The 26,543-nt window shown below is 47.0% G+C and overlaps 1 protein-coding gene across 3 annotated transcripts in view; it reads right to left on the bottom strand.

Annotated features, from left to right (window-relative positions):
- LOC122542804 (G-protein coupled receptor 4-like) overlaps positions 1 to 26,543 on the bottom strand; it is a 101,642-nt gene that overhangs the window by 53,414 nt on the left and 21,685 nt on the right. Inside the window, exon 2 of one of the 3 annotated variants that reach the window (XM_043680858.1) lies at positions 20,013 to 20,085. The exons of the other annotated variants lie outside the window; for them this stretch is intronic. The gene's annotated coding sequence lies outside the window, so the exon portion shown is untranslated. The remainder of the gene's footprint in view (positions 1 to 20,012; positions 20,086 to 26,543) is intronic. 3 annotated transcript variants of the gene reach the window in all.

Raw genomic sequence — 26,543 nt, 5'->3', positions numbered from 1 at the left:
CTGATCCCTGCGGTACCCCACTGGCCACTGCCTGCCATTCCGAAATGGAGTCATTTATCACTACTCTTTGTTTCCTATCAGCCAGTCAACTTTCAATCCAAATTAGTACTTTGCCCCCAATACCTTGCGCCCTAATTTTGCTCACTAACCTCCTATGTTGGACTTTATCAAAAGCTTTCTGAAAGTCCAGGTACACTACATCTACTGGATCTCCCTCATCCATCTTCAGAGTTACATCCTCAAAAAATTCCAGAAGATTAGTCAAGCATGATTTCCCCTTCATAAATCCGTGCTGACTCTGAGCTATCCTGTTACTACTATCCAGATGTGTTGTAATTTCATCCTTTATAATAGACTCCAGCATCTTTCCCACCACTGAGGTCAGCCTAACTGATCTATAACTTCCTGCTTTCTCTCTCCCACCTTTCTTAAAAAGTGGTACAACATTAGCCACCCTCCAATCCGCAGGAACTAATCTTGAAATCTGTTCAGTTTATAGATAAATGGTCTGGATGAAGGGACTGGGGGCATTCTGGTGAAGTTCGCCGATGATATGAAGTTAGGTGGACAGGCAGGTAGTACTGAGGAGGTGGGGAGGCTACAGAAAGATTTACTAGGCAAAAGTGAGGACTGCAGATGCTGGAAACCAGAGTTTAGATCAGAGTGGTGCTGGAAAAGCACAGCCAGTCAGGCAGCATCCGAGGAGCAGGAAAATCGACGTTTCGGGCAAAAGCCTTTCATCAGGAATCCTCAGGAAGGACATACTGGCACTGGAGCGTGTCCAGCGGAGATTCACACTGTTATCCCTGGAATGGTAGGCCTAACATATGATGAACGGCTGAGGATCCTGGGATTGTATTTGTTAGCGTTTAGAAGGCGGAGGGGAGATTTAATAGAAACTTACAAGATAATGCATGGCTTAGAAAGGGTGGATGCTGGGAAATTGTTTCCGTCAGGCGTGGATACTAGACCTTGTGGGCACAGTCTTAGAATTAGAGGGGGTCAATTTTGAATGGAAATGAGGAGACATTTCTTCAGCCAGAGAGTGGTGGGCCTGTGGAATTCATTGCCTTGGAGCACAGTGGAGGCCAGGACGCTAAATGTCTTCAAGGCAGAGATTGATAAATTCTTAATCTCGCAAGGAATTAAGGGCTACGGGGAGAGTGCGGTAACTGGCATTGAAATGCCCATCAGCCATGAGTGAATGGCAGAGTGGACTCGATGGGCCAAATGGCCTTACATCCACTGCTATTTCTTATGGTCTTATGGAAATCTCCTACCCTACCTGCCATTCACCTTATCTATGTCCCTCAAGATTTTATAAACGTCTACAAAGCCTCCTATGCTCCAGTGAAAAAAAGTCCCAGTCTCTCTTTATAACTCAAATCCTCCATTCCCGCCAGCATCCTTGTCAATCTTTCCTGCACCTTCTCCAATTTAATAATATCCTTCCTATAACAAAGGCAACCAGAACTGTACACAGTACTCCAGAAATTGCAATGGTTAGCACTGCTGCCTCACAGCGCCAGGGACCTGGGTTCGACTCCAGCCTCGGGCGACTGTCTGAGTGGAGTTTGCACGTTCTCCCCGTGTCTGCGTGGGTTTCCTCTGGATGCTCTGGTTTCCTCCCACAGTCTTAAGATGTGCAGGGTAGGGTGAATTGACCATGCTAAATTGCCCCACAGTGTTCAGGGATGTGTGGGTTAGGTGCATTATTCAGGGGTAAATGTAGAGTAATAGGGAAGGGGAATGGGTCTGGGAGGGTTACTCTTCAGTTGGTTGGTGTGGACTTGTTGGGCTGAAGGGCCTGTTTCCATACTGTAGGGATTCTATGACCAACATCTTATACTGGCAAAGGGGATTCGATTAATTTTGGATCTATGAACGAGTTAGACCGAAGGGTCTGTTTCCATGTTGTATGACTCTATGGCTATTCACTCTCTCCCCCACTGACGTTCAGTAGCAGCAGCGTGTGACTGCAAGATGAACTTTCTAAGTTTAATTTCTTGCACGAGAAAGGCAGGATGAAAGGCCTCGAGTTTGTGTCTCTTTTTAGCAACATTTCGGCCTCAGAGTTGGCTTGCGTCCCTCAACTTTAAAGGGTTGAATGTGAGCCTTTAAAAATGTCTAAGATGATGGAAGGGATTTATTGAACAGCTCTGCTGAACTTACTTCCTCTGCTGGGTCAGCGCAAACAAACAGGGACAAACATAAAGTCAGAGCGAGCAGTGAACAATTGGCAGTGAATCATGAAGCAATTCTTCCTGCAAAAGGCCTTGGAAATAACTTTCCAAAACGTTTGCAGGCCCTATTTGCAGATGTATTAAGAGGAGGAGTCAATCACATAGCCCCTTTCGACTGGTCTGCTGTTCAATGAAACCGTAAGAAATAGGAGTAACAGACCATCCGACACCTCGAGTCTGCTCCCCCATTCAATAAGACCATGGCTGATCTTTATCATGGCCTCAGCTCCACTTACCCACCCGCTCACCATCACCCTTAATCCCTTTACTGTTCAAAAATCTATCTTCACCTTAAAAACATTCAACTAGGATGCCTCAACTGCTTCACTGGGCGGAGAATTCTACTGATTCCCAACCCTTTGGATGAATAAGTTCCTCCTCAGCTCAGTCTGAAATCTGCTCCCCCTAATTTTAAGGCTATGCCCCTAGTTCTAGTTTCACCTTCCAAAGGAAACAACCTTCTATCTTATCTGTTTCCTTTGTAATTTAACCAGTTACTGTAAAATCCCCCCCCCCTTTAAATTCCAATGAGTATAATCCCAGTCTACTCAATCTTTCCTCATAAGCCAACATACCCAATACCAGAACCAACACAGAGAACCTCCTCTGCACACCCTCACGGGCCAGTACATCCTTTCTCAAGTAAGGAGACCAAAACTTGACACATTACTCCAGGTGTGGCCTTACCAACACCCCGTACAGCTGCAACATGACCGCCCTGTTTGTAAACTCCATTCCTCTAACAAGGAAGGACAATATTCCATTTGATTTCTTACTTACTTGCTGCATCTGCAAACCAACATTTTGTGATACAAGCAAAAGGATGTGGCTGATCTGATTGTGGTTTCAAGTCTACTTTCCTATCTGCCCCTGTAGCTCCCCCACTCCTACACGTCTCAGCCAAGAAAGTACCTGACTTTGCCTTAAACTTATTCAACGACCGTGCCTCTCCCCCGCTGTCTGGAAAAGAAAGAGTTCCAAAGACTCTCGACCTATTGAGAGAAAAATTCTCCTCAACTCTGCCTTGGACAGGAGAGCCCTCATTTTTCAATTATGCCCTGCAAACACCAGTTAGATACTGGAATCAGACAGCATTTGCTAAATAATCCCGGCTGTGCCAGGAATTGCACGAAGAGTTTAGGATTTTCGGTGGGCTGACATTTTTGCACAGTTGAACCTACGTATGTTACTTCACAGGGCTATATTCTTTGGATACATAAGTAAGACATAGATACATTGCACTTGTTTTAACATAGCTAGCTACAAACCTTCTCAGGTTCATTCTCCAAACCCATGCCTTGTCCAATCAGCAAGCTGCCTGGTTTAAATTTAAACAAAGCTTGGGAGTTAACTGTTGGTCATCAACTGACTGGTGCATTCTTAAAGGCCATGTCCTGAGCTATTGGAATCCACTTATCAATCAATCATACATACAGAATAAAAATGTCGCTCACCCGATTTATTCTTGCAAACTGATCGGATGTGTGTAAGCAAAAAACTCTGCTTTTCTCAGCAATGTCAAGTCTCAATATTTCTTCTTTCAGAGGGGTAGTGAATCTGTGCAATTCTTTACCACAGAGGGCTGTCGTGACTATGTGGAAACTGCTATCCTTACGTGGTCAGGCCTGTGTGTGACTCCAGACACACAGCAATGTGGTCGTGTCTTAACTGCCCTCTGGGCAATTAGTCAAGTGGATTCCTAAAAAGTATACCCATCCAGATGACTTTTAAATACTGTAATAGTACCAGCCGCCACCACTTCCTCCAGCAGCTCATTCAATACACACACCACCCTCTGTGTGAAAAAGTTGCCCCTCAGGTCCCTTTTATATCTATTCCCTGGGAAATTAGGGATGGGTAATAAATGTTGGCCTAGCCAGGGATGCCCTCATCCCATGAATGAATAAAAGATAATGCAGATAAAGGTAATCAAGACAAAAGCAGATAATGTTCAAAACTGGCAGCCACAGATGTTTAATTGGAGGTTTGATCCAAATGGGGAATGACAGAATCACAGAGATGTACAACACAGAAACAGACCCTTCGGCCCAACTCATCCATGCTGACCAGATATCCTCACCTAATCTAATCCCATTTGTTAGCACTTGGCCCATATCCCTCCAAACCCTTCCTATTCATATACCCATCCAGATGCCTTTTAAATGTTGCAATTGTACCAGCCTCCACCACTTCCTCTGGCAGCTCATCCCATACATGCACCACCCTCTGTGTGAAAACATTGTCCCTTAGGTCCCTTTTATATCTTTCCCTTCTCACCCTAAACCTATGCCCTCTAGTTTTGGACTCACTACCCCAGGGAAAATACCTTGTCTATTCACCCTGTCCATGCCCCTCATAATTTTATAAACCTCTGTAAGGTCACCACTCAGCCTTTGATGCTCCAGGGAAAACAGCTCCAGTTTATTCAGCCTCTGCCTATAGCTCAAACCCTCCAAACACAGCAACATCCTTGTAAATCTTTTCTGAAACCTTTCATGTTTCACAACATCCTCCCTGTAGCAGGGAGGCCAGAATATAACACAGTATTCCAAAAGTGGCCAAACCTATATCCTGTACGGCTGCAACATAATGAAAGAATAGGAACTGAGGGGCTGAGTGGCCTACTCCTTTGTTCTGGTCTAAACTTTAATTGTTTTATCCTTCCACCCGATTCCACCTTGACCAATGATGACCCATGACAAGCCAGTCCAGTGGAGGCTCAGTTGTCAGCACCAGCTCCAGCAAGCATGAGCTGAGAAAACATGTGAGAAACACAATAGGGATAGTCCTTATTGTATCCCAAAGCACTGAAGATGTCACCTAGGCAGGGGGCAAAATGTCTGCAAATCAACTTCCCAACTCAACCACGACATACCTGACAGTCATGCATCACCCTTCGGTCCAACCAATCCATAATCCCAAGTTAAACTCGTCCCACCTACCTGCGTTTGGTCCATAATCCCTCCAAACCTTTCCTATTCGAGTCCTTTACCAAATGTCTTTTAAACGTTTTAACCATAACCAGGTCCTCAGCTAGTTCATTCCACAGACTCTGCATCAAAAAAAAAAGGTGCCGCTTTCTCTGAGCTGGTATCACATAACCAAGTCTGAATGGCCGATCGATAGTCATTTTACGACCCCCTGACCCTCCTCTTGTAGATGTTTGGGCGCTAATTGAATGAAGGGACAGAGGGAGAAGGAGGGCCTTTGGAATTAAGATCAGCCACAGTTTTTTTTTAAAAGAATATTAGAGCAAGCTTTGAATGTTTACCCGTATCCCTATTATTTTATCCCTCAAAATGTTAAGGAACATATTAAGTTGCACATATTTAGAGCTGAATAGTGTTAGACATCAGTCTATTAAGTACACAAGAATGGAGGGATTAAGGAAGGAAATAGCTCCTCAGATTAAGAGTTGGTTAGAGTTCTGCGTGACATTTGAAGACGTTAAAGGGCAATTTTGCCGTTTCCCGGGTGACGTTTCTCTCCAGAAGACATCATGAGAAATAGTGAAAAGGGTTGTTGAAACCCGAAACATTAAATCCCTCTCTCTCTCTCTCCACCTCACCCAATTTGCAGAGAATTCCCGGACTCTCTGCTCCTGCTGCCTAGCCCGTTCGGAATCTGCAAACCGATGTGTGGAATCTGATTCCACACAGGGACCACCTTGTCCACCCCCCCCCCCCCCCCCCCCAGCAAAGTGCTGAGGCTATAAAAGGCGCTTTCTAAATGCAAGTTAAAATATCGACTCCCCCCCCATGCCGTGAAAACATTTATCTGTCAGTTTGTTTCAGGGCTGACAGTGTTCCGTGTGGGAAAACAAATTCCTTCCAACTCGTCCCCCAGGGACATCGAAACAGATGGATGGCTCTCCCTAGAAATATCATATAAAATATTTTGTGGACCACAGTAGGAAACGAGTGAATCTGCGTGCCCATAGAGAGCCAGAGAAACGGGGTCAAATTAATTTTGGAATTTGCAATGTTGTAGTCAGTTGAATTGGGAGAGCCAAGCTCCCTTCTCACACTTTAGCTGGCTATCATAAAATATCGAGCACCAGGAATAGGTGAGACACCCCTGGAGCCCTGGATAACTAGCCTCTCTTATCCAACACCACAGGAAGCAAAACATGATCTACCAACTTTTGATGTTATTGCTATCTGTCATCCTGTGTAATTGTGGACCTGGTTTGTTAAAAATCACACCCTCAGCCCACAAATGATTCAAAATAACAAAAAAGGGGCAAAGCATATGGAATCATACGTTATACAGCACGGAAACAGACCCTTCAGTCCATCCTGTCCCTGCTGACCAGATATCCTAAATTAATCTAGTCCCACCTGCCAGCACTTGGCCCATTTCCCTCCCAACCCTTCCTATTCATATACCCATCCAGATGCCTTTTAAATGTTGTCATTGTACCAGCCTCCACCACTTCCTCTGGCAGCTCATTCCACACACGTACCACCCTCTGTGTGAAAAGGTTGCCCCTTAGGTCCCTTTTAATCTTTCCTCTCTCACCTTAAACCTATGCCCTCTAGCTTTGGACTCCACCATCATGGGGAAAATACCCTGGTTATTCACCCTATCCGTGCCCCTCATGATTTTAGATGCTCTGCAGTGAGGAAGCAGGCCATTTAGCCCATCCAGTTGGCACCAACCCTTCGATGAGCATTCTACCCAGATCCAACACACCACCCCATCCCAACCCTGCATTTCCCAGGGCCAATCCACCCTAACCTGCACACCTTTGGACTGTGGGAGGAAACCGGAGCACCTGGAGGAAACCCACGCAGACACGGGGAGAATGTGCAAACTCTGCACAGATAGCCGTCTGAGGCAGTGTTGCTAACCACTGAGCCACCTCTGTTAAGGTCACCCCTCAGCTTCCGACACTCCCGAGAAACAGCCCCAAACTATCCAGCCTCTCCCTATAGTTCAAATTCTCCAACTCTGGCAACATCCTTGTCAATCTGTTCTGATCCCTGTCAAGTTTCACAACATCCTTCCTATAGCAGAGAGACCAGAATCAAACGTCGTATTCCAAAAGTGACCTAACCTTAACACCCAGCATAGAAACCGCCTTTCGGCACATCGAGTCCATGCTGGCTTTCTGCAGTGCTTTGTCTCCAGGGGAGGTAGAAATGGGAATATTTCCCACTGCTTTGCCTCCAGCTCCATTTGTAGCCATGAAACAAAGGACTTCGCAGATGCTGGAGATCTGTAAATGAAATGAGAAGCGCTAGAGAAATTCAGCAGGTCTGGCAGCATCCTCGGAGAGAATGAAACAGAGTTAGTGCTTTGGGTCCTGTGAGCCGTCTACAGAACTGTTCTGAAACACTAACTCTGCTTTATCTCCAAAGATGCTGCCAGACCTGCTGAGTTTCTCCAGCAGCTTTCTCAAATGCAGCAGCATTCTGTCCCCATAAATGAACATTGGGAGGGGATATACTAATCATTGGGGTGGGTGGGGGGGAGGAAGGATGACTATTAATGTATCTCATTATGAGGGAGTTTTGACTGGCAATTGTATTGAGATGACTGTTAACATCTCACACTGTGTTTGTCGTCTATACTGTCCTTTTGGCAGATCTTTGGAGTTAACTATTTTCCCACAATGAATGTACATGCAAGACTAGACAGCATAGAACCCCCTACAGTGTGGGAGCCCCACCCCCCGGCCCATTGAGTCTACAGTGACACTCCAAAGGGCATCCCACCCAGATCCATTCCCATCCTCTGTAACCCTGCATTTTCCATCACTCATCCACCAAACCTGCACACTACGAGGCAATTTAGCATGGCCAATCCACCCTGACCTGCACATCCCTGGACTGTGGGTGGAAACCCGAGCACTCAGAGGAAACCCACGCAGACATTGGGACAACGTGCAAACTCCACACAGACAGTTGCCCAAGGCTGGAATTGAACACAGGTCCCTGGTGCTGTGAGGTAGCAGTTCTAACCACTGAGCCATTGAACTATGCTGGGCTTAAGGTGAGAGACGAAACATTTAATAGGCATCTTAGGGACAACTTTTTCACACAGAGGGTGGTGCCTGTACGGAATAAGCTGTCAGAGGAAGTGGTGGAGGCTGGTAAAATTACAGCATTTAAAAGGCATCTGGATGGGTATATGAATAGGAAGGGTTTGGAGGGAAATGGGCCAAGTGCTGGCAAATGGAACAAGATTAATTTGGGATATCTGGTCGGCAGGGAGGAGTTGGGCCAAAGGGTCTGTTTCCGTGCTGGATATCTCTCTGACTGATGACCAAGCCTGGGAATGTGCTAGTGATTGTCTCAGTCTGAATCAGTAGTTTTCAGGAAAGTGGAATGATGGAAGATGTGAATAAAGTCGTCATACACTTGGTGAATTTCCTTTTAGCTTGGGGTCACAGCCAGTGACAATCACCTTTAATATATCGTCGTGTGAGACCAACGTTCGGCAAATGCTTTTCGTTGGTGGATGACTGTTATTCTCAGAAAACACCTCAGGTGATTCAATTTTATTCCAGTCCCAAGGTGATTGATTGGTTACATGCCAACATTGCTATCGCTGCTTCACCGTATGATCTGATCCTTGTCACCATATCTCTCCACGCAGACACAGTTCATGTAAATCACAGAGCACTGACAGTTTGATTGCTCTCCCGAGTTCTGCAGGCGATTGTTTTGAGATGCGCTGCAGTCAGGAGCAGTGAGGTATATAACAGGTTGACAATAAGGACATAAAGTAAATATTCAGCCTCTTTTTGAATGACAATAATTTAACCCTTACCCTGCTGAATAAACCCTGACTCTGTACGGTAACACAGTGAGTGACCCTTACCCTGCTGAATAAACCCTGACTCTGTATGGTTACACAGTGAGTGACCCTTACCATGCTGAATAAGCAGTGATTCTGTACAGCTATATAGTGAGTCACCCTCACCTTGCTTAACAAACCCTGGAAAAGCACAGCAGGTCAGGCAGCATCTGAGGAGGAGAATCGACATTTCGGGCAAAAGCCCTGGTATCCTGATGAAATCGGACCTATCTGACCTGCTGTGCTTTTCCAGCACCATAGTCTCAACCTTCGGACCAACTTGACCAGGCCAATGAGGTCTCCTAAACTGAACTAGTCCCACCTGCCTGTGTTTGGCCCATATCCCTCCAAACCTTTCCTATTCATGTCCTTGTAACCAGCTTTAAATACAGATGGAGTGATACACATCGCATTAAGCCTAACTTGGCTCTGCCAATCTTATTGCCATCAGTAAGGGCCCTCTTGTGCCATGGTGATAGTGTCCCTGCCCTAGACCAGGGGGTCCAGGTTCAAGTCCGACCTGCTCTCTGAACGGGTTGATGAGAAAAAAAAAGGTTAATAAAACAAAATCTTTCTTATTGTTTTCTTTGTGTCAATCACAGAGTCATGAATTATTTGCTGTTCAAAGGAAGTCAAATCAAATTGAGAAAAAGGCACCCATAAGATATAGGAGCAGAAATTAGGCCATTCCGCCCATCGAGTCTGCTGTACCATTCAATCATGGCTGGGAAGATCTCAACCACATTCTCCCCATAAACCTCGATCTGCTGGATACTCAAGACCCTATCTATCTCCGTCTTAAATATACTCAATGACCTGGTCTCCACAGCGTTCCGTGGCAGTGATCTGTATGTTGGCAATCTCACCCAGAGCTGGTTGGAATGGTGGCATATGAAAGAATCAAACCCCTTGTGGGTCCTTGGATGTGATGCTCAATCTCACAAAGGGAAATGAACATTCACCACTTTGTGCATCTCTTGGGAAAATCGCAGAATGCACACATGGCCCTGGAAGGTGCGTGGGGTTCTGAGTGACTGTTTGTAAGTCAATACACTCGCGCCAAGGTGTGTGTGTGTGTGTGTGTGTGTGTGTGTGTGTGTGTGTGTGTGTGTGTGTGTGTGTGTGTGTGTGTAAATAAATTTACTTCACAATGGTGAATCAATGTCATCTCTCAGACATTACCATTGGACAAGAAAGAGCTTTACTCTGTATCTAACGCCATGCTATCCCTGTCCTGGGAGTGTTTGATGGGGGGGGGGAAATAGTGTAGAGAAAGCTTTACCCTGTATCCGTACCACCATGTGTGTTTCTTTCACATCTCCAGCACGTGATAGCACTTTCTCAGTTTCTGCTTGAGTGAGGAGCAGACTCCTTTGTAAATACAACACAAACTGACTCATTGGATTCAGGGGCGTGGGACCGGAGTTGCTAAAGTATGAAGTAACACCAAAGAAAGATGAAAATGTCAAGCAGAAATTTTTTTCCCCTGCTTTTCTGTTGGTATCTGGTATTGATTTAATTTGCTTTTGTCAATAAAAATATTGTTACTCTTCCTTTGATCCCTCAAGACCACAAATAGTTTTGGTATTTCCCAGTGTCTGCTGTCATTTCAAAGCTAACATTGACGCCAGTCTTGATGCAATCAGAATATGTGACGGGGGAATCTCAACCGATTCGAGGAACCCTGGATCCCTTGGGATCCGGATAAATTTTCAATAGGCCCATCAGAAGTAGGATTCGCCTTGGTGCTGCACTTTGACCCTGAAATCACTCTCAAACGTTTCCACTTGGTTATTTGAGTGGGATCTTGCTGAGGTGTTCTTGCAGAGGGCTAGCACAGCCGTGAAGACCCAAATGGCCTCCTCCTGGTTGTGATCCATCTGTGATACAAATGGTTTCTTTTCCACCTGGCCCAGCGTGCCTGAAAACAAGGCACGTTTAACTGTGGTTCTCCGTGGGACATTTAAACATAGGAAATAGGTGCAGGAGTAGGCCCTTCGAGTCTGCAAACCCCTGAAGATGTCTTTTAAAAAAGAAAATGGGAGGTAGATGGCTCGATGGTTAGCGCTGCTCCCCCATGGCACCAGGGATTCAGGTTTGATTCCACCCTCGGGTGACTGTGTGGAGTTTGCACATTCTCCCTGCGCCTGCATGGGTTACCTGCGGGTGCTCTGGTTTCCTCTCACAGTCCAAAGATGCACAGGTTAAGGTGAATTGGCCATTCTAAATTACCCGAGGAGCAGGAACATTAACATTTCGGGTTGGAGCCCTTCATCACCTGAAACGTCAATTTTTCCTGCTCCTCGGATGCTGCCTGACCTATTGTGCTTTTCCAGCAACACACTCTCAACTGTGATCTCCAGCATCTGCAGACCTCACGGTCTCCATGCTGAATTACTCCATAGTGTCCAGGGATGTGTAGGCCAGGTGGACTAACCATGGGAAATTGCCCTGTAGTGTCTGGGGATGTGCAGGCTAGGTGGGTTAGCCATGGGGAAATTGCCCTGTAGTGTCCAGGCATGTGCAGGCTAGGTGGGTTAGCCATGGGGAAATTGCCCTGTAGTGTCCGGGGATGTGCAGGCTAGGTGGGTTAGCCATGGGGAAATTACCCTGTAGTGTCCGGGGATGTGCAGGCTAGGTGGGTTAGCCATGGGGAAATTACCCTGTAGTGTCCAGGGATGTGCAGGCTAGGTGGGTTAGCCATGGGGAAATTACCCTGTAGTGTCCGGGGATGTGCAGACTAGGTGGGTTAGCCATGGGGAATTGCTCCATGTGTTCAAGGATGTATAGATGCATTAGTCAGAGATAAACATAAGGTAGGGAAAATGGGTCTGGGTGGGTTACTCTTCGGAGGGTTGGGCCGAATGGCCTGTTTCCACACTGTAGGGGTTCTATACAAATCTGCAACCGCAGGAGGTGCAAGACTTGCGCCCACACCTCCCCCCTCACCTCCCTCCAAGGCCAGAACCCCACTGGTCCTCACCTACCACCCCACCAATCTCCATGTACAGCGCATCATCCGCCGTCATTTCCGCTACCTCCAAACGGACCCCACCACCAAGGATATATTTCCCTCCCCTCCCCTATCAGCATTCCGTAAAGACCACTCCCTCCGTGACTCCCTCGTCAGACCCACACCCCCCACCAACCCAACCTCCACTCCCGGCACCCTCCCCTGCAACCGCAGGAGGTGCAAGACTTGCGCCCACCTCCCATTCCACCAAGGATATGCAGGTCTTTGGATTCCTCCATCGTCAGACCACAGCGAAACGACGGTTGGATGAAGAACGCCTCATCTTCCGGCTAGGAACTCTCCAACCACAAGGGATGAACTCGGGTTTCACCAGTTTCCTCATTTCCCCTCCCCCCACCTTGTCTCAGTCAAATCCATCGAATTCAGCACCGCCTTCCTAACCTGCAATCTTCTTCCCGACCTCTCCGCCCCCACCCCAGTCTGACCTATCACCCTCACTTTGACCTCTTTCCACCTATCACATTTCCGACGCTCCTCCCCCAAGTCCCTCCTCCCTACCTTTTATCTTAGCCTGCTGGACAAACTTTCCTCATTCCTGAAGAAGGGCTTATGCCCGAAACGTCGATTCTCCTGTTCCCTGGATGCTGCCTGACCTGCTGCGCTTTTCCAGCAACACATTTCCAGTTCTATACAAATCTGCAGAGCTACGGAGCGGGGAAACATGGGACTTGGTTTTTTAAATTCTTTTTCCCTTGGTCAGATGGGATCCATCCTCAAACATTTTTTTTCCAAAAATATGCCTTACTCATGGAAAATCTTTGTGATTACACAGGTACTAAAACAGTGCTGTGCAGTCTTTGCATATCAAAGGATAACAAAATATTGGATTGGACATACCTTACATTGGTAAAAGCCAAAGGCATTTAAAGTCATAGAGATGTACAGCACGGAAATAGACCCTTCGGTCCAACTCGTCTATGCCGACCAGATATCCCAACCCAATCCAGTCCTATTTGCCAACATATATCCATATCCCTCTAAACCTTTCCTATTCATATACACATCCAGATGCCTTTTACATGTAATCATTGTACCAGCCTCCACCACTTCCTCTGGCAGCTCATTCCATACACGTACCACCCACTATGTGAAAACGTTGCCCCTTAGGTCCCTTTTATATCTTTCCCCTCTCACCCTAAACCTATGCCCTCTAGTTCTGGACTCCCCCACCCCAGGGAAAAGACCTTGACTATTTACCTTATCCATGCCCCTCATGATTTTATAACGCTCTATAAGGTCACCCTCAGCCTCTGGCGCTCCAAGGAAAACAGCCCCAGCCTATTCAGCCTCTCCCTATAGCTCAAACCCTCCAAGCCTGACATCAGCCTTGTAAATCTGTTCTGAACCCTCTCCAGTTTCACAACATCCTTCCTGTAGCAGGGCAACCAGAACTGAACACAAAAGTGGCCTAGCCAATGTCCTGCACAGCTGTGACTCGACCTCCCACCTCCTACACTGAATGTGTTAATCCCATCCCGAACTGCCCTCGAGTGAAGGGATTTGCCAGATCATTGTAGTGTGGAGTCAAACGCGCTCAAGTGCACCTGGAGTCACTTGTAGGTCAGCTCAGAAGGGACGGATGGAATAGTTCTTTTGGAGGGCCAGCATTGGTTCAATGGGCCAAGTGACCTCCTTCTGTGCATGACCATAGTGTAGACTGCCTGGAGATATGTGGGAATCAATCCAACTGACATAAATTAATAGCACTAATGGGACCACTGTCAGTCTGACCTCACTCTGTTATTAGTAACACTGGATTGCCATTTAATAACAATTGGAGAGCTGAGTGAATAAATTTCTTCTTAATTAATTTTCACACTGCATTTAAGCTTCCTGCACGAGAGCTTACAAACCTTGAAGAGGAGCAAACCCTGGAATTCAGATCCTATATGTTTTGTTTTGCTCAGTTTGTCAACTTCTCGGTGATATTTTTGTTGTTGTGGTCATGGTGAGCTCTGGGTCAGTTGCAGAATATGCAGGCCTCTGTGGGATAAATTATCTACAATCTTCATGATAAAAGCTTGGGGACAAATTCCTCAGGCTTGGTTCCCGCCAACTCGGATATTCTCGGTCACTGTGGACCAGAACTGCTCCACAGACAGTCAATTAAGTCCCACAGAGCTTGGTGTAAGTCCAGCTGAATGGATTTAGTGTTAATAAGTGGTACTTTGGCCGTTTCACATGATTATGGGGCAGCACAGTGGCTCAGTGGCTAGCACTGCTGCCTCACAGTGTCAGAGACCCAGGTTCAATTCCAGCCTCAGGCGACTGTCTGTGTGGAGTTTGCACATTCTCCCCGTGTCTGTGTGGGTTTCCTCCCACAGTCTAAAGATGCGCAAATTAGGGTGGATTGGGCTGTCCAGTGATGTGTAGGCCATCTGGATTAACCATGGAAAATTGTTCTGTAGTGTCCAGGGACATGCAGGCTAGGTGGGTTAGCCATGGAAAATTGCCCCATAGTGTCCAGGGATGTGCAGGCTAGGTGGGTTAGCCATGGGAAATTGCCCCATAGCGTCCAGGGATGTGCAGGCTAGGTGGGTTAGCCATGGGGAATCCAGGCTGATGGGGTGGATCTGGGTGGGCTGCTCTTTGGTGGTTTTGAATTCCTGATGAAGGGCTCCTGCCCGAAACATCGATGTTCCTGCTCCTCAAATGCTGCCTGACCTGCTGTGCTTTTCCAGCAGGACTCTAACCTCCAGCATCTGCAGTCCTCACTTTCGCCTGCTCTTTGGTGGGTCAGTGCAGACTTGGGGCTGAAGGATAGCCTCTTTCTGCATTCAGGGATTCTGGGATGATAACTACGCACGCACTGTTTAGTCAACCTTAATTTGATTATCCAAGTTTCAAGAATTTCAGTAAAATCAGAAGAAAAGGAGGCAAAAAGAATAAAATATGTTGCAATCCATGTTTTCAATAACCAAAGAGCATCTCAAAATCTTTTCTGGCCAATGAGACAGCCACAGTCATAATATAGTCGCTACTACAGACAATTTGCACACAGCCAGCTCTTCACAACCAGCAATGGGATAACGGCCATGATCTATTGATTTCTCGGAGGTTGTCTGAGGGATAACTACAGAGGAACCTCGATTATCCGAAGGATACGGGCAGGGAGTATTTTGTTCGGATAATCGAATGCCGGATAATCGAAGTTCATCTGTAGTTCCCTCTTTTTCACACAGGCGGTGGTGCGTGTATGGACTGAGCTGCCAGAGGAAGTGAGGGAGGCTGGTACAATTACAACATTTAAAAGGCATCTGGATGGGTATATGAATAGGAAGGGTTTAGGGGGACACGGGACAAGTGCTGGCAAATGGGACTGGATTAATTTAGGATATCTGGTCAGCACGGACGAGTTGGACTGAAGGGTCAGATTCTGTACTGTACATCTCTGACTCTATTAGCCATTGAAATATAGAACACTTTTTAAAACAGAAAAAAAATGAAGTATCTATTGCTTTGCAAAAATTCAAACCCTCAGAGATTGCCCCTCGCTCAATTATATGTTTTCCTAATTAATGTTCTTATGCACCTCTGGACCAGATGGTATGTGAACCTGGGCCTCCCAGCTTCAAGGTAGGGACACTACCACTGCCCTACTAGGTACCCCAATTCACTGCCAAATGAACACAGTTAATGCTGGATCCGTTGTTAATTTTAAATTGGAGATAGATTTTCGCTGCTAAGCGAAGGTATTAAGGGACCTGGGAGCAAATGGAGGAGGTCGGCCACTGATCACCCATCAGCAGAACAGGGTCGAGGGGCTGAATGGCCTACTCCTGATCCTATGGTCCACTGGCGCATTAGCCTTAACTTCGCACTCTGTCCTGAAGTGGGACTTGAACCAGAAACGTCACCAAAAAGGAGACAGTGTGACAAACTGAGTTACAGCCGAGATCACAGACACACATATCGCATTGTATAACTCATTTTTATCTCAACAAAATAACTATTCCCAACACTGAGCCTCCTATTATAGACAAATGGTGTCACAAATGACTAGAAACTTAACAGGACTGGGCATACAAATACATGTCCATCATGACAGGTCAGAGGTCAGGAATCCAGGGCCCAGCTGCCATTGATAAGGCACAAACCTGGAGTTACCGCAGAAGGGAGTGCAGCTAGTGTACCCTAGACTGATACGGGGACGGCAGGATTGTCTAACGAGGAGGGATTGGGTCAACGGGACCTGTGTTCACCAGAGTTTAGAAAGATGAGAGGTGGATTTGATTGAAACGCGTTAAATTCTAACAGGCTAGGACATTGGTTAGGCCGATTTTGGAATACAGCGTCCAACTCTGGTCTCCCTGCTCCAGGAAAGATGTTGTGAAACTTGAAAGGGTGCAGAAAAGATTGACAAGGCTGTTGCTGGGGCTGGAGGGTTTGAGCTACAGGGAGAGGCTGAATAGGCTGGGTCAAAAAAACCCGCAGAACTGCAGATGCTGTAAGTCAGAAACAGAAACAGAGGTTGCTGGAGAAGCTCAGCATGCCTGGCAACATCTGTGGAGAGAAATCGGAGTTAGCGTTTCAGGTCCAGTGACCCAAGGAAGGGATGGTCTCTACCATTTCCTAGTTGAATATTATTAAATTGGAGAGGGTGCAGAAAATATTTACCGGGACGTAGTCGGGTCTGGAGGATCTGACTTATAAGGAGAGGCTGGGTCATTTTTCACTGGAGTGTCGGAGGCTGAGGGGTGATCTTATAGAGGTTTACAAAATCTTGAGGGGCATGAATAGGGTAAATAGACAAGGTCTTTTTCCCCAGGATAGGGGAGTCCAGAACTAGAGGGCATAGGTTTAGGGTGAGAGGGGAAAGGTTTTAAAGGGATCTATGGGGCAACTTTTTCACGCAGAGGGTGGTACGTGTATGGAATGAGCTGCCAGAAGAAGTAGTGGAGGCTGGTACAATTACAACATTTAAAAAGCATCTGGATGGGGAATAAGAATAGGAAGGGTTTAGAGGGATATGGGCCAAGTGCTGGCAAATAGGTCTAAATTAGGTTAGGATATCTGGTCGGCATGGACAAGTTGGACTGAAAGGTCTGTTTCCGTGCTGTAAGACTCTACAATTGCCAATTAGGGAATTGCCCGTCCATGGCAAGAAGAATAAAACATTTTTTTAAAAAGTAGGTTATTTCCTTTTCTGGTCACTGCTCAGATTGAGGAGGTCATGTACAGATTGGGTGACCTTTATTTGCAAAACACCCACGTTCAGTCCACAGGCCCGGTAATAATTGTGCCATATCTATTTACAAATCCAGTCAACTCATCCTTTGTTCCTTTTAATTTTCGCATTACTGCCCTCTTTGTGTTTTGAGTTTGCACTTTCATCCCCCTTGACATTCAATCACCCCCCTTCCCTCCTTCCCTCACACCCACTTGGCCTGCCTCTGCAACCCGTTACCACGGTGACATTTTCTCGATCCCACAACATGATCTGAAAAATGAACCCTGGTGGGGAGCAGGTGTTTTTCTCATTGCCTGACCCCCCCCTTCCCCACCCGCTTTGTGCTTCCAGAACGTTCTTTCCGTTCCTAGCATCGTCTTCACTGCCCCAGCGAGGGCAGGAATGGTCTTCTAGAAACTACTTGCATTCCACAGCAACCCCCAGCCCCCGCCCCAGAAAAGATGGAGAAACAATCACCAGGGGATTAAAATAACAATGCCTCCCTCCTCCCCACAATCCCTCATCCCACTTTGTCTGAAATTGTCTTGAAAATATTGCGGACAGAAAGCAAAGGGCTATTTGACATGGTTGGGTAGGTGAACGCAGGAATTTCTTATTAAAAAATCCAAATAGAGATGGCATTCCTAGGGTCTGGTGACTTCATACCAGTTTGCCATGTGAACTGGCAAGAAATTGGCCTCAATAAGGTGGCATCGGGTAAAACAGGCTGAATTTCATTTACATAGAGCCTTTCCTGCTCAACAAAACACTCCAGTTTATAGTGACTGAACCGTGTGCTTCCCCACCCCATTCCCCACTCACTCCTAATCTTCCCAATCCCTCCTTGATTTATGTCACAAATGAACCCATCTCAAATGGCAGCACAGGCTCGAAGGGCCAATGGCCCAACTCCAAACTTTATGTTATTAAGTCATGTCAAGGTTGTACAGGATGTTGGTGAGGCCTCTTCGGGAAAACTGTGTCCAGTTTTCTGGTCGTCCTGTTACAGGAAGGACATTATCAATATGGAGAGGGATCAGAAGAGATTTACCAGGATGTTGCCAGGAATGGAAGGCTTGAGTTATAAGAAGAGGCTTGGTAGGCCAGGACCTTTTTTTCCTTGGAGTGCGAGAGGTTGAGACGTGTCCTTGAAGAGGTTTATAAAGTCATGAGGGGTACAGATCAGGTGAATAGCAAAGATCTTTACCCTGGGACGGGGACTTCAAGATGAGGGAGCACATTTTTAAGGTGAGAGGAGAGAGATATAAAACACATGAGGAGTACTTTTTTGTAAACACAGAGGGTGGCTCACATGTGGAATGAGCTTCCAGAGGAAGTGTACGGAAGGATCTGGTCGAGAAGCAGGCGGGTGGGACTAGCTTAGTTTGGGATGATGGGCTGGTTGGACCGAAGGGTCTGTTTCCGTGCTGTGTGACTTTATGTCCAAATGCAATTTTAGAAGGTGATGGTGTTGAGTTGCAGTTCACCTTGAGGAGACTATACACGTTCACGTGTGTGTTATAGTCTGACATTATGAATAGTAATGGGAGAAGCTCAAGTTTTACAGCCTGCTGAGACCTGGAAGGATTGGCCACACTTTAAGGATTGACTGCCACGTTGCTGAAGTGGGGCTTGGACTGAGGGCTTTTAAGCTCAGAGGCAGGGACACTACCGAGCGTACCACAAGGTTTTGGAAGAGCTGCATTGAAATTTGTTGGTTGTTCATAGCCATTGGTGAATATGAAGGAGAGGCTACTCAGAGAGGGCAGAAGTACATGGAGAATTGGGCATTTATTGGGAAGAACTGGCAATTGTTGGCTGTTCTTGTAGTTCCTAAATGCTTGAAGAGAGACTGGATCGGTAAGGACTATATTAACTGGAGATGTGAAGAGATGGAGGTGGGGGAGAATCTGATAGAAACCTACAGTGTTCCAACAGCATTAGACAGCATTAGGACAGGAAGGATGTTTCTGATGTCCCAGGGAGTTCAGACCCCGGGGGTGGGGGCAAGTGTCACAGTCTAAGGATACGAGGTTGGACTGGGATAAGCAGGAATGTCTTCACCCTGACAGCGGAGGAACCTGTTGAATTCTCTGCCACAGAAAACAGTTGAGGCCAAAACATTGAATGTTTCAAGAAGGAGTCGGATGAAGTTATAGGGTCATACAGCATGGAAAGATCAAAGGGTATGGAGGGAGAAAGCGGGGACTGAGATGGATGATCGGCCACCATCCTATTGAATGGGAGAGCAGGCTCGAAGGGCCGAATGACCTACTCCTGCTCCTATTTTCTATCTCTCTACAACAGCTCAAAGTATAACCTTAGCGGCATGGAGGGATAGGCAGAGGAAACAGACGGGGTGCTTAATGGTTTAGAGCTCCTTGTGATCTAATCCTGGTTTCTAAGCTGTCTCACAGGGTCAGTCGTGGTTCAGAGACATAAGGTCATGGGTTCAAGACCGACACTTGAAACTTGGGTGTAAAAATCACATGACCAGAGGAGCCCCCACCCACCTGAGATGTTCAGCTACAACCCTGGTCTAGACTGGATATGATCAGGTATTAAAGATGCTGAGATGTGTTGGGCTAATGCAGGAAGATAGCACAGAGCAGACTAAAAGGGCCTAATAGCCTACTTACGCCCCTAAGTTTTAAAAACACTCACTATTTTGAAGCAAAACAGAGGTGGTCGCCCTCTGGTGACCTGGACCAATATTTGCCCTTCATTCAACATCACAAATCACAAAGGATGATCTGCTTACCTGCTGTTTGTGGGAGCTTTTCCTGTGCACAAGTCGATTCCGACATGCCATAGGAGCTTAAGATATCCTACAGCTGTGACAGACGCTATACGAATGTAATGTCGCTTAATCTGCTCCTATTGCCCCCAAATCCTGAAAACCTGCCTCTTGGAATCACAGATTCCCTACAGTATGAAAACAGGCCCTTCAGCCCAACAAGTCCACACTGACCCTCCGAAGAGTAACCCACCCAGACCCATTGCCCTACATTTACTCTGACTAATGCACCTAACCTATACATCCCTGAACACTCTTGGCAATTTAGCATGGCCAATTCACCCTGACCTGCACAACTTTGGACTGTGGGAGGAAACCGGAGCACCCGGGAGGAAACCCACGCAGACACGGGGAGAACATGCAAACTCCACACAGACAGTCATCCGAGGGTGGAATCGAACCCAGGTCCCCGGTGCCGTGAGGCAGCAGTGCTAACCACTGAGCCACTGTGCCACCTCTTGAATGCCTCTGCCCCTGGTTTCCATTTTGCAATCCAGGAGCTTAGAAAGGGCATGACAGGGAGAAGAAAACTCAAAAACATAATTTCAGAGAGAGTTGGGCAGGTATGGAGTGGATGAGAGAGTCAGTGAAATTCTGTTGTGTGATGGCTCAGTGGTTAACACTGCTGCCCCACAGCACCAGGGTCCCAGGTTCGATTCCAGCCTCGGGTGACTGTCTGTGTGGAGTTTGCATGTTCTCCCCGTGTCTGTGTGGGTTTCCTCCTACAGTCCATGGATATACAGGTTAGGGTGGATTGGTCATGCTAAATTGCCCCTTAGTGTCCAGGGGTGTGCAGGCTAGGTGGGTTAGCCATGGGAAAAGTAGCGTCACAGGATGGGGTGGAATGCTCTTCAGAGGGTCAGTGTGGACTCAATGGGCTGAATGGCCTGCTTCCACACTGCAGGGATTCGCTAATAGGTTGCAGTTCATAATTAATGACTCTTCCAGGGTATAAAGCAACAGTTTCTATTTGTGTAGCACCTTTAGCGTAATTAAGGTTGCCAAGGTACTTCTCTGAAGCAATAGGACATGGAGTCACTTGAGGCAATTGTTTAGGTCAGGTGACCAAAAGCTTGGCCAACCAAGGAGGTTTTAATGAGTTTTTCAAAAGATGGAAGGAGAGGCAGAGAGCTTTAATGGTGGGTACTCCCAGTATTGGGTACTTCGGTAATGCCAACACTGAAGCAATTAAAATTCGCAATGCTCGTGAGACTGGGAGAATTTGCAGAGTGCAGATATCTTAGACCATAATATACAGGAGCAGAAATTAGGCCATTCATCCCATCGAGTCTGCTCTGCCATTCAATCATGGCTGATAGGTTCTTGATTACCAAGGGTGAGGGGGAGAATGGGGTGGAGAAACCTATCTATCTCAGTCTTAAATATACTCAATGACCCGGCCTCCACAGCCTTCTGTGGCAGTGAATTCCATCGATTCCCCACTCTCTGGCTGAAGAAGTTTCTCCTTATCCCCGTTCTAAAAGGTCTTCCCTTTACTCTAAGGCTGTGCCCTCGGGTCCTAGTCTTTCCTATCAATGGAAACATTTTCCCAACATCTACTCTGTCCAGGCCATTCAGTATTCTGTATGTTCCAATTAGAACCCCCTCATCTTTCTAAACTCCGTCTTGGAGGGTTGCAGGACTGGAGAAAGTTAGAGTTGGGGAGGATGGGAGGTCATGGAGGGATTTGAGAAAAACGATAAGAACTGTGGAGAAACTGAAGCATTTCAGGTGCTTGGAGAAGGTCCTGAGGAAAGGCTACACCCGAAATGTCGACTTCCCCACCCCCTGATGCTGCCTGCCTTGCTGTGTTCCACCAACCTCCTGCCTGTCCCTCCTGATGCTGCCTGCCTTGCTGTGTTCCTCCAGCCTCCTGCCTGTCTCTCCTGATGCTGCCTGCCTTGCTGTGTTCCCCCAGCCTCCTGCCTGTCCCTCCTGATGCTGCGTGCCTTGCTGTGTTCCTCCAGCCTCCTGCCTGTCCCTCCTGATGCTGCCTGCCTTGCTGTGTTCCTCCAGCCTCCTGCCTGTCTCTCCTGATGCTGCCTGCCTTGCTGTGTTCCTCCAGCCTCCTGCTTGTCTACCTTGGAATCCAACATCTGCATTTTTTTTGACTCTAACAGAGGAAGTGGTAGAGGCAGGTACAATTGCAGCAGTTAAAAGGCATTTGGGCAGGTACATGGATAGGGAAGAGTTTAGAGGGATACGGGCCAAACGCTGGCAAACGGGACTTTGGTTGGGATATCCGATCAGCATGTACGAGGTGGGCCGAAGGGCCTGTTTCCATGCTGTATGATATAAGTTGGGTTGCCAACTTATATCATACTCTCTTTGTGAATATGTGTGAATATAAAATTAATTACCAACCAGGACATGTTATTGTGGAGATGAACAGAAAATACCGAGCGTGGGGATTTAAAATTTACATGTGCAACCCTCCCCCTATACACAGAAATCTCAGGCACACTGGAGTAAACAAGAGTCCTTCTGAACTGACCTCAGCAAATGCATCACGTAAACGCAGAAAAAACCCCCCAGAAAATGAACAAAGAAGCAGTCTGCAGTTTCGAAGGGACCTAATCTAAATAAAGCCGTGCCGTTCTGTGTGTAATCCTAACTTTATCAGATCCACGGGTGAGTTGTCTTATTAATAAGCCATTGTTCATCTATCCAACTCTCCCTTGTCTCCCAGACGCAACACTCCATCAGACAATTGGTTCAACTTCACTGGATGAATTTTAACTCATTCCATCAGTCTGTGTTGATCTATAGATCCTTTTAGGCTTAATCCCCGGGCAGCTTCATAAAGATCTTTGAATCAGCGAGCAGATAGAACCTGAGGTGACTCAGTGGTTAGCGCTGCAGCCTCACAGCGCCAGGGACCTGGGTTCGATTCCACCCTCGGGCAACTGCCTGTGTGGAGTTTGCATATTCTCCCTGTGCCTGCATGGATTTCCTCCCACAGTCCAAAGATGTGCAGGTTAGGGTGGACTGGCTGTGCTCAATTGCCCTGCAGTGTGCAGGCTAAGTGTATTAGCCATGGGATTTACAGAGATAGGGTGTGAACTCAATGGGCTGAATGGCCTGCTTCCACACTGTTCTACAAAATGCTGAGCGGTGGGGGTAAAATTGGATGTAGAACGCATCCGTCCCTGAGAAGAGAGGGCTGCCCTATGGATTGCGATTGGGTCAAATGGCTGATATATCCTGCTCTGAAACAGTGGTGTGGGGTGGGTGCAAACAAAATAGGAAGATGATCAGTGCCTCAAATACATATAAATATGTTGCATAAGAAAGATGTGATTTTGGGTTCGTTGGAAGTGGTGGGACAGTCAAACGCCAATGTTTACTTGTTCTCAATTTGCTAAGACTGTACACAATCAAACTGCTCTAGTGACTGCAGATGAATATAAAGATATTTTCATGCATAAAGTGTATTTTTGAAATAAAGATGGAAACAAGGAGAGGGTTCAGAAGAGATTTACCAGGATCTTGCCAAGAATAGAGGGTTTCAGCTATAGAGAGAGGCTGGGACTGTATTCCCTGGAGCGTAGGAGGTTGAGGGGGGTGACCTTACAGAGATTTATAAATTCATGAGGGGTATGGATCGGGAAAGGACCTTTGCTATCCACCTTAAAACTGGATGGTTTGAGTCATAAAGACATGGATAGACTGGAGCTATTTTCCCAGGAGCATCGGAGGCTGAAGGGTGACCTTATAGAAGTTTATAAACTCATGAGGGTAATAGATAACGAGAATGGCAAAGGTCTTTGCCCTCAGACTAGGTGGACCGAGGGATCTGTTTCCGTGCTGTATGACTCTCAAATTCTGAGCGGACTTGATGTGGTGGACACTGGGAAGCTGTTTCTCCCTGGCTGGAAGACCTCAGACTATAGCACCCTGTTTCTATCCTGACTCTTGCCTCTTCATTGGTGACTAACCACCCCACCAGCTCACCACCATCAAGAAAGCCCCAATTGGGTGCCTGACTAGTGCCTGACAGGCCTCTCGGCCCATCAGGTACCTCGTTCAACTGGAGTCCCGTTCTGTGTGAAGCCGAAGGCCAATCAGAGGCCTAGGCCTGCTCAACAGTGAAGAGCCTCACCAAAGAGATGTTAGTTTTCTTCTTATAGGAGGACGTTTAGAATCACTGGGTAACGGTTGTGAGGAGAAATATCTGGGGAGAGGTGCGAGGGCATTTAGAGTAAAGGCTTATGCTAAGTAGTCATCCTTCCATTCCCCCATTTCATGTCATTAATTGCCCCGGGGACTTGGGCAGGGGCCTTCAAGCGAGTCGTCAGGACCCCCTAGATACCCGGTCGGGTAAGTGCCGTATCCCCCATTCGCTTCCCCATTGCCTTGTGACCGTTTTCCTTTACTTCCTATCAGAATGGTGTTATGAAACGTGAAAGGGTTCAGAAAAAATTTACAAGGATGTTGCCAGGGTTGGAGGGTGTGAGCTATAGGGAGAGGCTGAACAGGCTGAGGCTGCTTTCCCTGGAGCGCGGAGGCTGAGGGGTGACCTTATAGCGGTTTATAAACTCATGAGGGGCATGGATAGGGTAAATAGAAAAGGCCTTTTCCCTGGGGTCATAGAGGGCATAGGTTTAGGGTGAGAGAGGAAAGATATAAAAGGGACCTAAGGGGCAACCTTTTCATGCAGATGGTGGTATGTGTATGGAATGAGCCGCCAGAGGAAGTGGTGGAGGCTGGTACAATTACAACATTTAAAAGGCATCTGGATGGGTATATGAATAGGAAGGGTTTGGAGGGATATGGGCCAAGTGCTGGCAAATGGGACTAGATTAGGTTAGGATATCTGGTCGGCATGGATAATTTGGACCGAAGGGTCTGTTTCTATGCTGCACAGCTCTATGACTCTACGTGATAATCGTCCAACTCTTTTGCAAATACCTGAGTTAACCGTGCCCCCCCAAAACACTCTCAAACAGTGCACTTTGCACCCTAAGCACCAGCCGCGTGAGAACAGACAAGGATCTGGTCTACTTTTTTCCAACAGCCTTAAACCAATTCCATGGTGAGGGAAATAGATTACAAAAATAAAGGGATTAGCCTTCAGAAACACAGGGTGCACGAGAGGCCACATTTGGAGTACTGTGAATAGTACCAGTCACCTTAATTAAGGAGGGATGTAAACGTATTAGAATCCTCACAGTATGGAAGTAGGCCATTCGGCCCATGCCGACCCTCCGAAAAGCATCCCATAAAGACCCACACCCCACCGACCATATCCCTGTTTTCCCCATAGCTAATCCAGCTAACCTACACATCCCTGAACGCTGTAGGCAATTTAGCACAGCCAATTCACCCTAACCTGTACATCTTTGGATTGTGGGAGGAAACCCATGCAGACACGGGGAGAACGTACAAACTTCACACAGTCGACCACGGCTGGAATCGAACCCAGGTCCCTGGTGTTGTGAAGCAGCAGTGCTAACCACTGAGCCACATTTGGACGAAGGGTCTACCAGACTAATATCTGAGTAAGTGGGTTGCCTTTTCAGGCAAGGTCAAACAGGCTGAGCTTGTATCTGAGCAATGTGAGCTGGAAGGCTCATTGGTCTCTTTATTATGTTTCTCTCTCTGAGGACGCTGCCAGACCTGCTGAGTTTCTCCAACCATTTCTGTTTTCCTTGTTTAAGATCCTGAGGGTGCATGTGGGAAAAGGATGTTCCTGCATGCTGGAAGATCTGGGACCACGGCTCATTGTTCAAAACTGAAGGCTTGTCCATTTGAGAAAGAGACATGGATAAATGTTTTCTCAAGAAGGGCCATGAGTCTTTGGGGTGGCATGGTGGCTCAGTGGTTAGCACTGCTGCCCCAGGGACCCAAGTTCAATTCCAGCATTGGGTGACTGTGTGGAGTTTGCGCATTCTCCCCTTGTCTGTGTGGGTTACCTTCCACAGTCCAAAGATGTGCAGGGCAGGTGAATTGACCATGCCAAATTGCCCCATAGTTTTCAGGGATGCATAAGTTACGTGCTTTAGTCATGGGTAAATTTAAAAGAACAGGTTTGGGTGGGATACTTTTCAGAGGGTCGGTGTGAACTTGTTGGGCTGAAGGGTCTGTTTCCACACTGTAGAGATTCTAAAATAGATTATAGGGTCACAATGTGGGGAAAACATTTGGAATACATTGCTCCTGACACAGCGATGTGGTTGACTCCTCATTAGTTGTGGGCCAATAGAGTCATAGAGATGTACAGCACGGAAACAGACCCTTCGGTCCAACCCGTCCATGCTGACCAGATATCCCAACCCAATCTAGTCCCACCTGCCAGCACACGGCCCATATCCCTCCAAACCCTTCCTATTCATATACCCATCCATATGCCTTTTAAATGTTGCAATTGTACCAGCCTCCACCACTTCCTCTGGTAACTCATTCTATACACGTACCACCCTCTGCGTGAAAAAGTTGCTCTTTAGGCCTCTTTTATATCTTGCCCCTCTCACCCGAAACCTATGATCTCTAGTT

The sequence above is a fragment of the Chiloscyllium plagiosum genome, chromosome 41, assembly GCF_004010195.1.
Source record: "Chiloscyllium plagiosum isolate BGI_BamShark_2017 chromosome 41, ASM401019v2, whole genome shotgun sequence".
Taxonomy (NCBI): Eukaryota; Metazoa; Chordata; class Chondrichthyes; order Orectolobiformes; family Hemiscylliidae; genus Chiloscyllium; species Chiloscyllium plagiosum.
The sequence above is the reverse complement of the archived record's forward strand: the minus strand, read 5'-3'. Positions and strand labels throughout refer to the sequence as shown.